At 42.3% G+C, this 13723-nt stretch overlaps 1 protein-coding gene across 11 annotated transcripts in view; it reads right to left on the minus strand.

The window, feature by feature from the left end:
• NCOA2 (nuclear receptor coactivator 2) overlaps positions 1–13723 on the minus strand; it is a 191503-nt gene that overhangs the window by 116287 nt on the left and 61493 nt on the right. For 7 of the 11 annotated variants that reach the window (XM_021385611.1, XM_021385613.1, XM_021385604.1 and 4 more), the window contains one exon: positions 6267–6461. The exons of the other annotated variants lie outside the window; for them this stretch is intronic. The gene's annotated coding sequence lies outside the window, so the exon portion shown is untranslated. The remainder of the gene's footprint in view (positions 1–6266; positions 6462–13723) is intronic. 11 annotated transcript variants of the gene reach the window in all.

Below are 13723 nucleotides of genomic sequence, written 5' to 3' on the forward strand. Positions count from 1 at the left end.
CTCCTCAAAGGCCCCATACAGCCTAAAACATATTTGAAATGACCTGTGAGTATGCGAGCAAAAAAGGAACTTTCTTATCCTTCTGTATTTGCCGTGCTGTTCTGCCATACTGAGCACATGAGTAGAGGCAAAGGCAGGATAGGTGAATTAACTCAGAAAAAAGCTGTCGAAAAAAGCTGAGCAATCAGTCCCCAAAAAATTAATGATAAAAGACTTTGAAAAAGGCAATTTGTAATGGAATGTAAGAAGGGAAGTCCCTGAAGAGAGAAGCTGTCTACCCGCTCTGCAGCAGGTTCTGCTGCCCCATGCAGTTTATGGTGGCCAGCAGCCAGCTTGGCGAGGCTCCCCTGGACGCGGGGCCTGGACTCAGGCCAGGCCAGGCGCCACTGCCAAGCGCAGGGTGAGCGAAGATCCTCTCTGTGAATTTGGTTATGAGTGAGAATATCGGGGTTTCCAAATGTTCCCCAGAGAGTTGAGTTCCCTGTTTATACAGGGATGGAACACGTGAAATACAATACTTTACTCTGTTAGAGAAAATGAGCCACAGATTGTTAATTATATGGCTATTTGCACTTTGACTGGAAGAGGAAGTAAGCTGGTTATAACTACTTAGGGCTTTACTCCTGCAACTGCATTGAAACCACATTTATGACAGCCGAAACTATGCAATTTATATAACGTGGGCACTTCCTGTTTTTGAAGCGAGTGCTCCACTACTATCACTTAGTTCACGTTAACTTTTCTGGAACTGGAACGTATTAAACATGCTCAGTTTTGGAGACTGGCCTTAAGATCTTATTTTACTATTTTTAAATGAGTGGATAAAATGCATATATTAAACTGCTGCTGTCAAGCATCTCCATTTCTAGGGCCTAATAATATTCCGCAGGCGTCAGGAAGCACATATGCTGTACATGTGTGAGCCCTAAACACCCAGCTGTCACCAGGGCGTGCGCAGGCCTTGCTGACGGTCACTGCATGTCCCACCGAGCAGGCAGCCTGCACTCTGACTACACACACTGGCAGGTCCGTCTTTTTCCACTCAATATGCAGTATATTTCAAGCAATTTCTAATAGCAGCCTTGTTATTCTGAACAGTACACTATTAATTCTTAATTGTGGCAAGTATATGTTCGATTTTATAGGCAGTGAGCATGTGGAGTAACACAGTCCTCTCGGTATAAATAATAATAAAAAAGTCATTATTTGACCAGAAGATAATTTTGAAAATACCATTTAATAACCCTAATAAGCAGCAGGATGTTTCCTGTGCCTTTTCTCTTACTTTGCTTATTTAATTGGATGTCTCAAATCAAACTTCTGCAAGGAGTGCAATTACGTAAATCAGCCCTCTGCTTTTCCATTGACAGTTATTTTCCTATCAGATTACAGCAGGAAAGCATCTATAGACCGATCAATTAAATATCAAATGCATATCTCCAGTAACTTCTGATGAAAAGATATGATAATTCTTACTTACAAAAAAAAAAAAAAGACAATTTACAACGTTTTGTTCCAGCTTTGTTTCCTGACATACAGCTTGAGATTCAAGTACCCTCTATAAAAGTATTTACAGCCTAGATCTCCAAAACACTTAATACAGAGAAGAGTCAGCACTTCTTCTACCTGCTCTCCAAGACACAGTCTCTTACATCTGGTCATTGGATCCAACCCTATATATATGAAATGTGCCAGCATTGCAGTACTACTGGAGAGAGAACTCTTACAGACCTCTCAGTCTCAGACTGGGAGAAGATGAAATGAAGGTTCAATTAAGAAGTTCTTACACACAAAAAAGCTCCTCCAAACGACATAAATACTAAAGAAACTCTAAAGGTAAAACTTCAAATGCTGTTACACTTGATAAAATAAATTCTCTTAACTTTCCAAGTAAAAAAGTCTAACTCGTATGCCTGCTCACAAACGCTTCCCTTGGTCACCTTCTTCCTGCCCAAGCACAAACGGCTCCAAAGCAGCCACAAGCCCATTTGCCACCAGAAAAGGCCAGGCCTACCATCCCCTCTTCAAAACCATCCTCAGCACAGACTCTGGTCCAGCCACATGGCCAAGGAGCTGAAGGGCCAGCCACCAGGTCCAACCCAAAACGTGGGAGCTGGCATGAGGGAGGCAGGGCAACACCACCACTGCAGGGCTGCAAGCCACTCTTTGGGAAGTCATGAGACTGAGGTCTGCAGCAATGACACCACATTGGTGACATCCTCATAAAAAGTGACCCCATATTCACCCTCTACCTTCCAAACAGGGAGGACATAGAGAAATCCAGTTCTCGGGGTGCAGTCTAAGGTTGCACAGTTACTTTAAGAGCCTTGCCAAACTACTGACTCAAACTCTAAACCTCAACTCTTTTTTTTATTTTTATTTTTTATTTTGGTCTGAACCCTACTGATTCTGCATGGAAGCATTCCTGCCCACAGCCTTGCAACCTTATCCCCTTAAAAGTACGGCAAGCATTTCTAACATGAAAAAAATAATAAAACAGGATTCAATGAAGGCAGCTCAGATTAGCTAAATGATACATCACAGTGGAACAATTCCGCTGTTAAAGATTATGCAGATGTTATGATGGAGGCAGAGAAAGACTTTCTTTAGCTACAGCACAGCTGTTACATACAACTTCAAAAAGACTTGGCACAAGACTTCAGCCACAAAACTTCCCCCTCGCTTCATTTCATGTCATCCGAGACTACAGGGAGCTGCATCAAGGACAAAGCTAACACAAGGGGAGCGTGGAACATCTTATCAGCAGGGCAGCTCCTTGCACTGCCAGTGCACCCTCACAAAACTCAGCTATATGTCTCCATCCCTTCTCAATTAAGCAATCCCTCACGGAAAAAAAAAAAACCAACAATGATATGGCACACTGTTGTCCCTCTTATTTATGCTTGCATTATCTTTTACTTCAAAGACAACAGCTGAATTACCACACAATTAACACATATTAAAGCTTCAAAAATTGTTGTAATAAAACATAAAGGAAATACACATTAAGGTAAAATTATAAAGTATTATCACCTTCAGTTCACATTCTTTATTACCCAAGCTACTCCAAACAGTAGTCAAGTACCTTGACCAAGAAGCTGACAATAGCACAGCTTACAATCACACTGAGTGTATGCATTGAATGCCAGCCTTATATTATCCACATCACATATGCACCACAAAGAACACATGTATTCACCGTCTAAATTCAGTGTTCAGCTTTTCCCTTTAAATGATGAACGAAAAATGTGTCAAAACAATATGGCTAGTTACACAGTACCCCAAAAGTACTGGCACTGATTTTGCATATTTAATGGTGAAGCCCAAACAACGTATTTCTGAAGGAGTGGTCAGTCGCTGGAATGGGCTGCCCAGGGAGGTGGTTGAGTCACTGTCCCTGGAGGTGTTCAAGAAACATTTAGATACAGTGTTGAGTGACATGGTCTAGTGGGGTTATTGGTGGTAGGTGGATGGCTGGACTGGATGATCTTGTAGGTCTTTTCCAACCTACCTAATTCTATGATTCTGTAATTTCATTTGCGTACTAACATTACACTTAGTTGTAATTTCCCTTCAGTGATTACACTGGTAGGAAATATAACTGAGAAACATAAATTACTTTGAGTTTACGTGCATGAGATTAAATTAATGCATTTCTGAGGCACATGAACAAACTCTTATAAACTGCATTCAAATGTTTCCTTTTTAATTAATTCAAGTAGCATCAGTTCTGACTCTTACTACACTCTCAGCTTCCACCACATGAAGTCATAAACCGATTTGCCACCTACAACATTCTTCTCACAGTTGTGAAGTCTGAGATGAATTACAGAATTGTACGAGTTGGAAGAAAGCCCCAGGGATCATCAAGTCCAACTCCCTGCTAAAGCAGGTTCCCTACCACAGGTTACACAGGAAAGCATCCAACTGGGTCCTGAATATCTCCAAAGAAGGAGAGTCCACAGAGTCTCCCAGAGGACACAATAGCAGTAGGAGCAACTAAAATACTGCTAACATACGAATTTCCTTCACAAGTATAATAGAGTAGAAGAAACTACAGAAACAAGGAAACACAAGCAGAAATGTACTGAAAAAATGTACAGAACTGTACTGGTTTTTTTAATTGCTCAATAACGTTGTTACTAAGAACTGGACCAAAAGCTGGAAACTCTACAAAGAATATTAGCAATGTTGATGAAAAACAACAGTGAAGAAAACGCATTAAAGGGAAAACTTAAAATACTAAAAATATTAACCGTGGCACTGCTCTATTCATGAAAACATAACACTTCAAAATGACCTACTTTAATAATAATAAAAAAATGAAAGAATATGGGCACTAAACCTCAGATTCCACCGGTTTTATAAAGCACCATCTACTCCTCAGAATCAGTAACAGACTCATGAAACTGAATCAATTTGTTCAACAGATGTTTCAGTTAACCCAAAGGAATTTTACTTTTCTGTTGCAAAAAATAAAGTGTTATGAATAAAACTCCACTATGACCAGCAGCTTCCAAAATGTATTAACTCAAAACTAGCTTCCATTTCCATTATATTTTTCACCTATTCAGGACAGATTTTCCACACTGGCTTGGACATGCTGCTGAAATGAAGTAGGCATGCTGATAGCACACAGCTCCCTCCCAGTGCAGTGCAGCCCCAGGTTTGCATTTTGCTTGGCCCTCCCTCTCCCCATTGAGCAGTTCCTCATAGTGGTGCCAGCACAGTGCCCCGCTGCTGCAGCCCCAGTTGCCTGCAGCAGCCTCCAAGATGGTTCTATAACAGGGGCTGTTGCATCAGTCTAATTGCAACATCATTTCCAATGCTCTGGGCAAAGCAAAGGATTTCATTTTTAACTTCTGCTCCTAAGACGCAGGTCATTTCTGCCCTCCCTTCCCCACCTTTTTTTTTTTTTTTGGTATCTGAAACATAAGGATTTAAATAAACACTTTCCCTGCAGGGCAGTAGTCAAACAAAAATACCTCGGGTTTTCTTAGAAAGCAGCACTGAAAACTCTGCTCTGTGCCTGAAGCAGTGCTGCAGCCGCTCATGGAGCCAGATGCAGCAGATCCCCCGTGAGCAGGCTGGAAGGGGAATGTGCATTCTTACTCTGTGTATTTAATGTAATATTTAGCTACTATTAAAGCTTCAGCACTTTTACTGCCTCCCTCTTCTGCAACACAGAGTAACAGCTTATCTGGCAAAACACACTTGCTATGTTTCTAGGCACCACGCTCTTGGTTAATTCATAAAATCTGATCTAACGTTAGATATTCTGCATTCAGGTTAGCTAAGTTAAAACAATATTTAGCTTAACCATGCCTTGGCCCAGAATTTCCCCGCTATCTACTGATTGCAGCACTATCGTAGCCGGCTGTGGACACCACACTGGGAAAACACAAATCCTGAGACTGAAGAAATGCAGCTGAAATTCTGACCTCAAGCCATTCTGACAGTGAGAATTACAAACACTGGGCACTCTGTATCTGATACAATAACCAGGCGCAAGAGGCATGTGCTGGGGATGAGGGATGAATTTCCTTGTCATTTCAGTTCTGTGCACGTACGTTATCTGAGTTGACAGCATCAAAAAAAAATGCCCTGCTTCCTGCACCCCAAATCAGCGATACGGACATCTATGCTGAAATCAGTGTATGGAGGCAGGCGTTTGTGGGAGGAAATGCCAGAAGTTTCAGAGCAACCTGCACTTTTCCCTCGCTTCTGTGGCTCAGTGTGCCCTGCACTGTGTCACCGAACTTCCAGGGCACCTCTGCTCCGCTCAGCATACAGAACCAAAGCGGGGAGCTGCTTTCCTCCTGGTATTTGCCATACAGGCTGATTCCATCCTTACTGCACACTATTCAAACCTTTTTTTGGAAGATGGAACAAATCATTTCTTTGTGAATTCAATGGTGCAGCCCAGCTCAACAAACAGAAGGGTTACTCCCACTGTTACTCTCAACTTAGAATAACTCTGTTATTCCTAACTTCCTAACCAAAGCAAAGCCAGCTTTAAGGTCAAAACGATTCCCCAGTTCTGAACACAACTTTGTCTGCAGTTTGGCACAACTCAGACCTCATTTCTTCACAGTGCTTAGCATTACAGCGTGCTTTATATAGCACTTTCAAACCTCAGCCCCCGCTGCCTTGCTTGCAGTTATCAGTGCTCAGCACTTTCCCAAATCAGATACAAAGATCTCAAGTCATGCGCAGGAAAGCAAGGCGCACAAAGACAGGAGAAAAGCCCGGGTCAACCAACTCACCTAGCATCACACAGGAACTCTGTAGCACGGCCAGGAAGAAAGTCTCGATCCCCAGGGCAGCACGCAGCCACGCAAAGCATCCGTACGGCTCCTGCTGTCAGCGAGGCTGGGCCACCACGGAGAACAGCCTTCGCCCCGCGGGCACCAGGCTCATCCCCAGAGCAGGTCCATCCTGCGCGTGGCGAAGCAGGGGTCCTGCGGAACAACAGCATGTCAGCACGTGGGCGGACACCACTCAGCGATAACACAAGGGAGATTTGCAAAGACAAACTTGGGTTTGTCATTCTTTGACTTGGGCACTGCTACGCTGCAAAGATGTTTGCATCACCACTTCCAGAAAAATTAAAACTACGGTATGGAAATAGGCAGTGTGATGGTGTCATGCTAATACCTACACAAATTCAGATCTTCAGGCTGTTGTAGAAAAGGAGTAAACGAGCAACTGACCGCAAAGGCAAAGCAAGCTTCTTCAAGGGACTAGCAATAGGTGGTGGTCGACATATACTCAAGGAGCTCCTACTGAAAGCAGATGCATTTTCTTATACTGAAAGATCTTTACAAAAAAGGCCTTTCCAGAACTTCTCTGTCTATTTTCCTCAAGCCACAACCCCTGGCATATTTTGATTGAAGACCTGGCCCTTCTTCACTTCTGCCCTCAGGGCCCAGGTCTCTCCAAAACCCAACTCCCTATTGCTTTTCATCTCTCCTTGCTCAGCCAAATCCCCTGCTGGCTGGCAGTGCCACTCTCCCCTTGCCTCCCCGGCTTTGTCCCTCCTGCATGCCCTGACACTCCCATCAACTCTCACCCTCCTTCAAACCCATCACCCACTTCTTGATCTGATCTCTCACTGCCTCCAGGATTCAGTTTCTAAGTCGCACTGCTCATCAGTTCTTTTGACCCTGCATCTTAACTGCTTACTATGCCCCACTCCCCTTCAACAGCCTCTTTCAGCCTAGATTTATCCCTTTTCATAGAATCATAGCACGGATTAGGTTGGAAGGGACCTCAAAGATCATCTAGTCCCAACCCCCTGCTGTGGGCTGGTTGCCACCCACTACATCAGCTGCCCAGGGCCCCATCCAGCCTGGCCTCGAGCACCTCCAGGGATGGGGCACCCACAGCTTCTCTGGGCAGCCTGTGCCAGTGCCTTACTGCCCTCTGAGTAAAGAGTTTCTTCCTAACGTCTAAACTAAATCTCCCTTCTTTTAGTTTAAAGCCATTTCCCCTTGTCCTATCACTAACAGACCACGTAAAAAGTCAGTCTCCCTCCTGTTTTCTCCCTAGCTCCACTGCATAAAAACACTACGGAGGACAACAGTGACAGAGAAGGGCTGCTCAGTGGGAAGAAGCGTAGGGAAAGAGGAAGGCAGGGTCCTTACATCCAGCTCTGTCCCCTCTGCTCACTGCTGGGGTTATTTATTTGGGGCTGGGACCAGGCCACAGATCTGTTCCTGTTCTTGGGCACTGGGGCATCAGGCAGCCCTTTCTGTCCAGCACGGCTCACTCACTCTCATCCCAATTTTATCAACCTTCTACCCACTGGTTGACTATTCGTTTCTCCCAGTCAAGCAGTTTCTCTTCCAAAGCTGTCTTAGGAAGAATCACTGAGAATATGAAAAGCGGGATTTTCTGCTCTCAGTTACAATGGCCAACCCCGTCCATTACCACCCGCTGAGACACCTGCCCAGGTGTACTTCAGCTGGTTTTAGGGACAGCACGTGCAATCTGCACAGCACTAGAAGACGCACACATTTGCTCAGCAAGATAGAAAACGCTGCCAATTGCAGCCACACAGCTCGAATGCACTCAGGACGGCACGCGAGAGCTGTGATTTCTTTAAGAACATACAGTTTGGTTAGATCTGGGATTCTCGCACTGCTGACAAAGGCAAAGTCGTGACTCATAAGCCACTCGCTTTCCCTCAAAGCCTATCACCAGCACTTTCTGCACTGCCATTTCAAGTTTCTGCTTCAAGGGGAGAGACATGAGCATTTGCAAAAGAAAAAAATTCTTAAAAGAGGATGACATGAGAAATAACTGTTTTTTTTTTTTTTCACAGATTGTTATAAATAGCCAAATAATTTTGGTAGGAAAAAAAAAAAAGGTATGTTAGAGAGAGCTATCCAGTTTAAAATATTTCAGCCCCAAAGACTGATTTTTTGCAAAATTATAAAGAAAGAAAGAAATACAGAACATTAAAAAAAGTAAATAATCAATCCAGCATCCTAACCAGGAAAACACGAGGCAGCTTTCCTTATTACAATTCCTGGCACTTTCCTCCCAGCCCTTAACCGTGTAAGCCATCCAGCTCGCTAACACAAGAACAGCACAGATACTAAGATCTGAGATCAAGTGGTCAAGCTGCAAACGAGCTGCTGAGCAGGGGCAGTGGCTGGGAGCACGCCAGGGCGGCCTGCCTCGTCTCCAGCACCATTGCTGCGGCGTGCCTGCGGGCACTGCTCGCGCCCCAAGCGTCCCGGCGGTCCCAGTGCTCGGCTGCACAGCTGCAGCTGCGCCCTAAATACTTCTGGGCCGCGCGGAGCTGAAATAAAATGGGTTAGCTCGATTCGTGCTGAAGGTCACACCGAGCTAAGGAAGATAATTGAAGGAAACCCATTTACTCCCCATTTGCGCTAAATCGGAGCAGGCAGGTATAACAGTAAAAGAGACTACATTTTCTCCGTGGTTCTTGTAAATACTTCTGCACAAACATCACCCAGAAGAGCAGACTCAGAGGAAGTGCCACGAGTCCATAGCTGCATGCAAATTATAGCACGGCCTAAACGCATTACAACAGTGATTTTTCAATAAGAAATAATTATTTCCAAGGAACGACTGACTGTTCCTGTGGGATTGTAGTTAGAGACATGTGATGTACCCAATTTTCAAAAAGCACAAACTATGGCAAAAATAGTACATGACCTACATGTGTATTCCTGGAACTTTCATTTTCACGAAAATAAACGGAGAAACTTAAGTAATTTTATTGTATCTTGAATTCAATTTAAGTAGTGCAGCTGGCTGTCGAGCACCTGTAAAAGCTAGGTCTTCCTTTAAAGAACAAAATAATTATCTGATCACTTGTTACAGCTAAGAGGAAAAATAGTAACTAGGTTGGAGCAAACTGCTTCAATGTACAGTCACAGAAACCACAGTAATCTTCATCCTAAAAAAGACATCAGAATTTTGTGCGCTGTTTCTTTTGGCACAATACAATGCTGGCTGTCAGTAAAGGGCTTTTTTCAATGAAGAAAAACCAAAAGAAAGCATTCCCATTCATACAACTCTGCCCAGCTGATTAGAACTGTCCGGCACTGGTAGCTGTTTCTCAAGTCTACGCAATCATAGCGGACTTGGGTCCTACACACCACTATATAGCGTTCCTAAAACACTCATCTGAAATCCAGCAGACCTCCAAAAATGGTACCTGTTTAACACAAACCAACCTAATTATTTTGTCACTGAAATAAATATTTATGAGCTAAAAACACTACATCAAGTAGGAAAGCTTCAATGTAAAACAAATCATAAAACACTGATAATAGAAATGCTTGAAATGGCTCTAGGAGCTCACGGATTTATGTAAGATTTGTGAACGTATAAACACTCAGATAGATATGTGAAGAAAAAGGTGAGGCTCAGTGCAGAGAATTAACCATCAAAAAGACTGATCTTCCTTAGGACAAGTGTATTCTTGCCAGGACTTTGGCCAGCTGGCTCAAGTGTAGCTAACATCCTACCCATCAACAAAGATTCATCCAAGACCATTCATTCATCTTAAGGTTAAGATTTTTTTTTCTTTTCTATAGTTTTCAGCATTTTTAAAGTACAAGTTATTCCCTGAAATATTCTCTGAAAAATTCCCTGAAGCTTTCAGCAGTTCACTCTTACTAACTCAATTATCACAAAAGCCACACTGCAATGCAAATAGTGTATTTGATATAATCAACTTAATGGAATCATTTGATGAGAGATTCTTCTCTATGTGGCAAAATTAAGTCTAATACTAAGTTTGTTTTGGAAAGCTGTTCTTTAAAACATAATCACAGAATCGCAGGGGTTGGGAGGGACCTCAAGTGATCAAGTCCAACCCCGTTGCTAAAGCAGGTACCCTACGATAGGTTGCACAGGTAGGCGTCCAGACGGGTTTTGAATATCTCCATAAAAGGAGACTCCACAACATCTCTGGGCAACCTGTTCCAGTAATCCATCATCCTTACCATAAAGAAGTTCTTCTGCATATTAGTACAGAACTTCCTATGTTCAAGTTTTAGGCCATTGCTCCTTGTCCTATCGCTACACACCAACTAGAGCCTGGCCTCATCCATTTGCCTTCCTCCTCCCTTTACATATTTACAAACATTGATCAGATCCCCTCTCAGTCTTCTTTTCCCCAGGCTGAACAGACCCAGGTTACTCAGCCTTTTCTCATAAGGGAGATGCTCCAGGCCCTTAATCATCTTTGTGGCCCTCCGCTAGACTCCTTCTAGGAGATCCCTGCCTTTTTTGAACTGGACACAGTATGCTAAACGTGGCCTCACCAGGGCAGGGTAAAGATCAAGTTTCCTACAATATTAGAACTTTCACGCACCAGAAATCCCCAAATTACGTTTCCCCTTTTAATTTTAAGAAACATCTAAAACAAATTTACAAATGAAAATTGTAATATCCTAAATAAATAATACAGCAGCACAAAAGCTCCTTCATGTATTGATCTACATGTATACTATAGTTTACAATTTTACTTCAATCTGTTCATATAGCGTGACACAATAAGATCAGTATAAAATATTATGGTTCTTATGCAAATAGGCAGACTCCCAAATTAAGTTTGCTGTTCTACAATACATTGCATACAGCTGTTCACAGCTTGTTCTCACACTGAAAAGTAGATTAAAATGGAATAGCAACCTTACACCTGTATTCCATTGATTTTACTGACTTAGCTCATATTAGTTTAAAAAAGAAAAAAAAATACCTGAGGAAATAAAAGTCACAAACAGTGACAACAGCACATACAACCTCCCAGTGATATGGCACAGTGTCCGTAATTTCATGCCACAATGTCACAAAAAATATGTGTCTTGCAAACCCCATCTGACACAAGCACCCACCCCTCCAACCCTCTGCTGCTAACCCTGTCCCACACACCACCACTGTGAGTCTGAGGAATTCTAGCTTCAGTGGAATATTTTTAAAGCCAATCACCTCCTCCATTCCTTACCAAGCACCTAGGGAAACACAGGGTCCCCCACTGATTTTCCTTTCACCTAGGCGTTCCATAAGTTCAAAAAGACATGATAAAATGCATACACTTGCAACAGACACAAGGAAATTCTCCAAACAGCAGAGAATAAAAAAACCTGAGAAATTCTATTGCTCCTAAATAAACATAGGCTTTTTAATGAAACAGTATTCATTAAACTCTAATACCATATTTGTGCCTAATTTTGGAGACTCTATAAGAGAATGTCACGTTTTACACTATCTTGCTATTCCAGTAACATGCTTAGCCCCAGAAATTTTAAGTGCAGAGCCTGAAAGCCATGATGAGTAGAAGCAGAAAGTATTTTCTAACAAAAACTCTGCAAGCAAACATGGGGGTTTTGGCCTTCAATTATGTTTAAATGCTGGGCTCCAAACTCTCCAGCTACGTTTGAAAACTTCATCTCCTTTTTGGGATCTCTTATTTGATCCCACAAATCCTTCCTTTGGTAGAAATACCACAACCATCACCTTACAAATTGTGCTGGATCAAAATGCTACAAATAGGCAGTCACACCAGACTGAGCCAACCTAACAGCTAGGTGCTGTTACCAAAATTCTGTCCTGTCCCTTCCTTGCACTCATCCTGTCCTATAGTAAGCCCGTTCAACTTACTGATACAGCATAAAACTATTCATGTTTTTTGTAGATTAGCAGATTTTTTTTTGTAGATACAGATCACCAAAGGGTTGAGAGAAGTTTTTATAGCCAGCGAGATGGTGGGACGACACAATAACATGGCCAGGCGTTGGAGAACAGGACAGGGACAAGGAAGAGTTTTCATTTCTAGAAGCAGTCAACCCTTTTCCTCTACGGGATTTGCTCAGTTTATCCTACCATACCAAAACCTCCACCACTTGTTGATGCTTCTCCACTTTCTATAAATTAACACCTACTAGCCCGAGGCAGTGTGTTCAGGTATGCGTGCTGCCAGCTGAGTGCATGTTTGACAACCACCCCAAATCTCATACCTTTGCCTCTGCATACTGCATCTCCCGTTTCTCCTACAGAGAATGAAGGACTTCTGAATACCTCAAAAGAGCAGTTCCAAACTGCAATCCATGATCAAAAGACTTAGGCTACAGGCTACTGCTAGTCCGACAGAACTGTATCAAACATCATAATTATAAATGTCTACATTTCACCAGGTTATAGCAGTAAACAGTGAGAAAATTTAGTATTAACAGTTCAGTATTTGGGAAACTACCTAGTGATCGAACTTACTTGGCATGGGTCCTTCTGAAAGGAAGAAAGAAAGCCCCTGCTCAGCCAGTGGCCAGAGTAAGCCCCATCCTTAACCTGTGGCCTCACAGGTACCACTCTCATCAGCCAGTGCAGACCCCATGAACACCATGTGCTGCATACTATTCAAACTGGGCCATGAAGAAGCTATGAAAATTCTCTGTAAGCCCTTCAGCTAAGAGGAAAAAACAACAGTAAATTAGCATTTTGGTTCAAATTGAGCTGCCTGGTTCCTATTATTTTTTGATTTGTTGCCAAGAGTTTTTTTTTTCCCCCTTTTCTTTAAATGAGCTCAACATCAACTATGGAACCCAGATTTTCTTTGTTTTGTAAGAAGAATTCTTTACCAAATAATCTTCCCAAATGCAAAATGGTTTTAATATCTACTGACAGTGACAGTTATACTACAGAAACGAAGATTTATTATATATTAATCACATGAATTTCTGAGTCAAAATGAATGTGTAACATTTAAATGAAAGTTTAAAATGAGATAATTCTACTCAATTTACTACAAAACCAATGTGCTATGCATACGGTTATAGAGAAATACACATTTATGTATACATAAAATAATAAAACATAAATATATATATATACATACACTTTCTAATACAGGTTGAAAAATCATCTGTCAAACCCATTACTCAGTTCTTCTAAAAATCAAATCTGCTCTGATTTTATGACCGAATTTTATGAGTAATTTTCTCTTTTGGTTCCAAGATCTTTCTCCAGACACTCAAAAGAAATGTGGAAAGTGCTTTTGTTCCCGCTGAACACAAATGGAAGAGGTTGCATCTCTCACAAGACAGACAATACTTCGATTCTTTCAAGTGCTCCTTAAGTGCAAATGGAAGCAAATGGAAAAGCTGCCACAGCCACATCTTGGTGCAGCCTGTAGCTTTTGCTAAGTTAGTGCAAAGTTGGGTGCAAATAAATTCTGACTACT

Source organism: Numida meleagris, chromosome 2 (genome assembly GCF_002078875.1).
Source record: "Numida meleagris isolate 19003 breed g44 Domestic line chromosome 2, NumMel1.0, whole genome shotgun sequence".
Taxonomy (NCBI): domain Eukaryota; kingdom Metazoa; phylum Chordata; class Aves; order Galliformes; family Numididae; genus Numida; species Numida meleagris.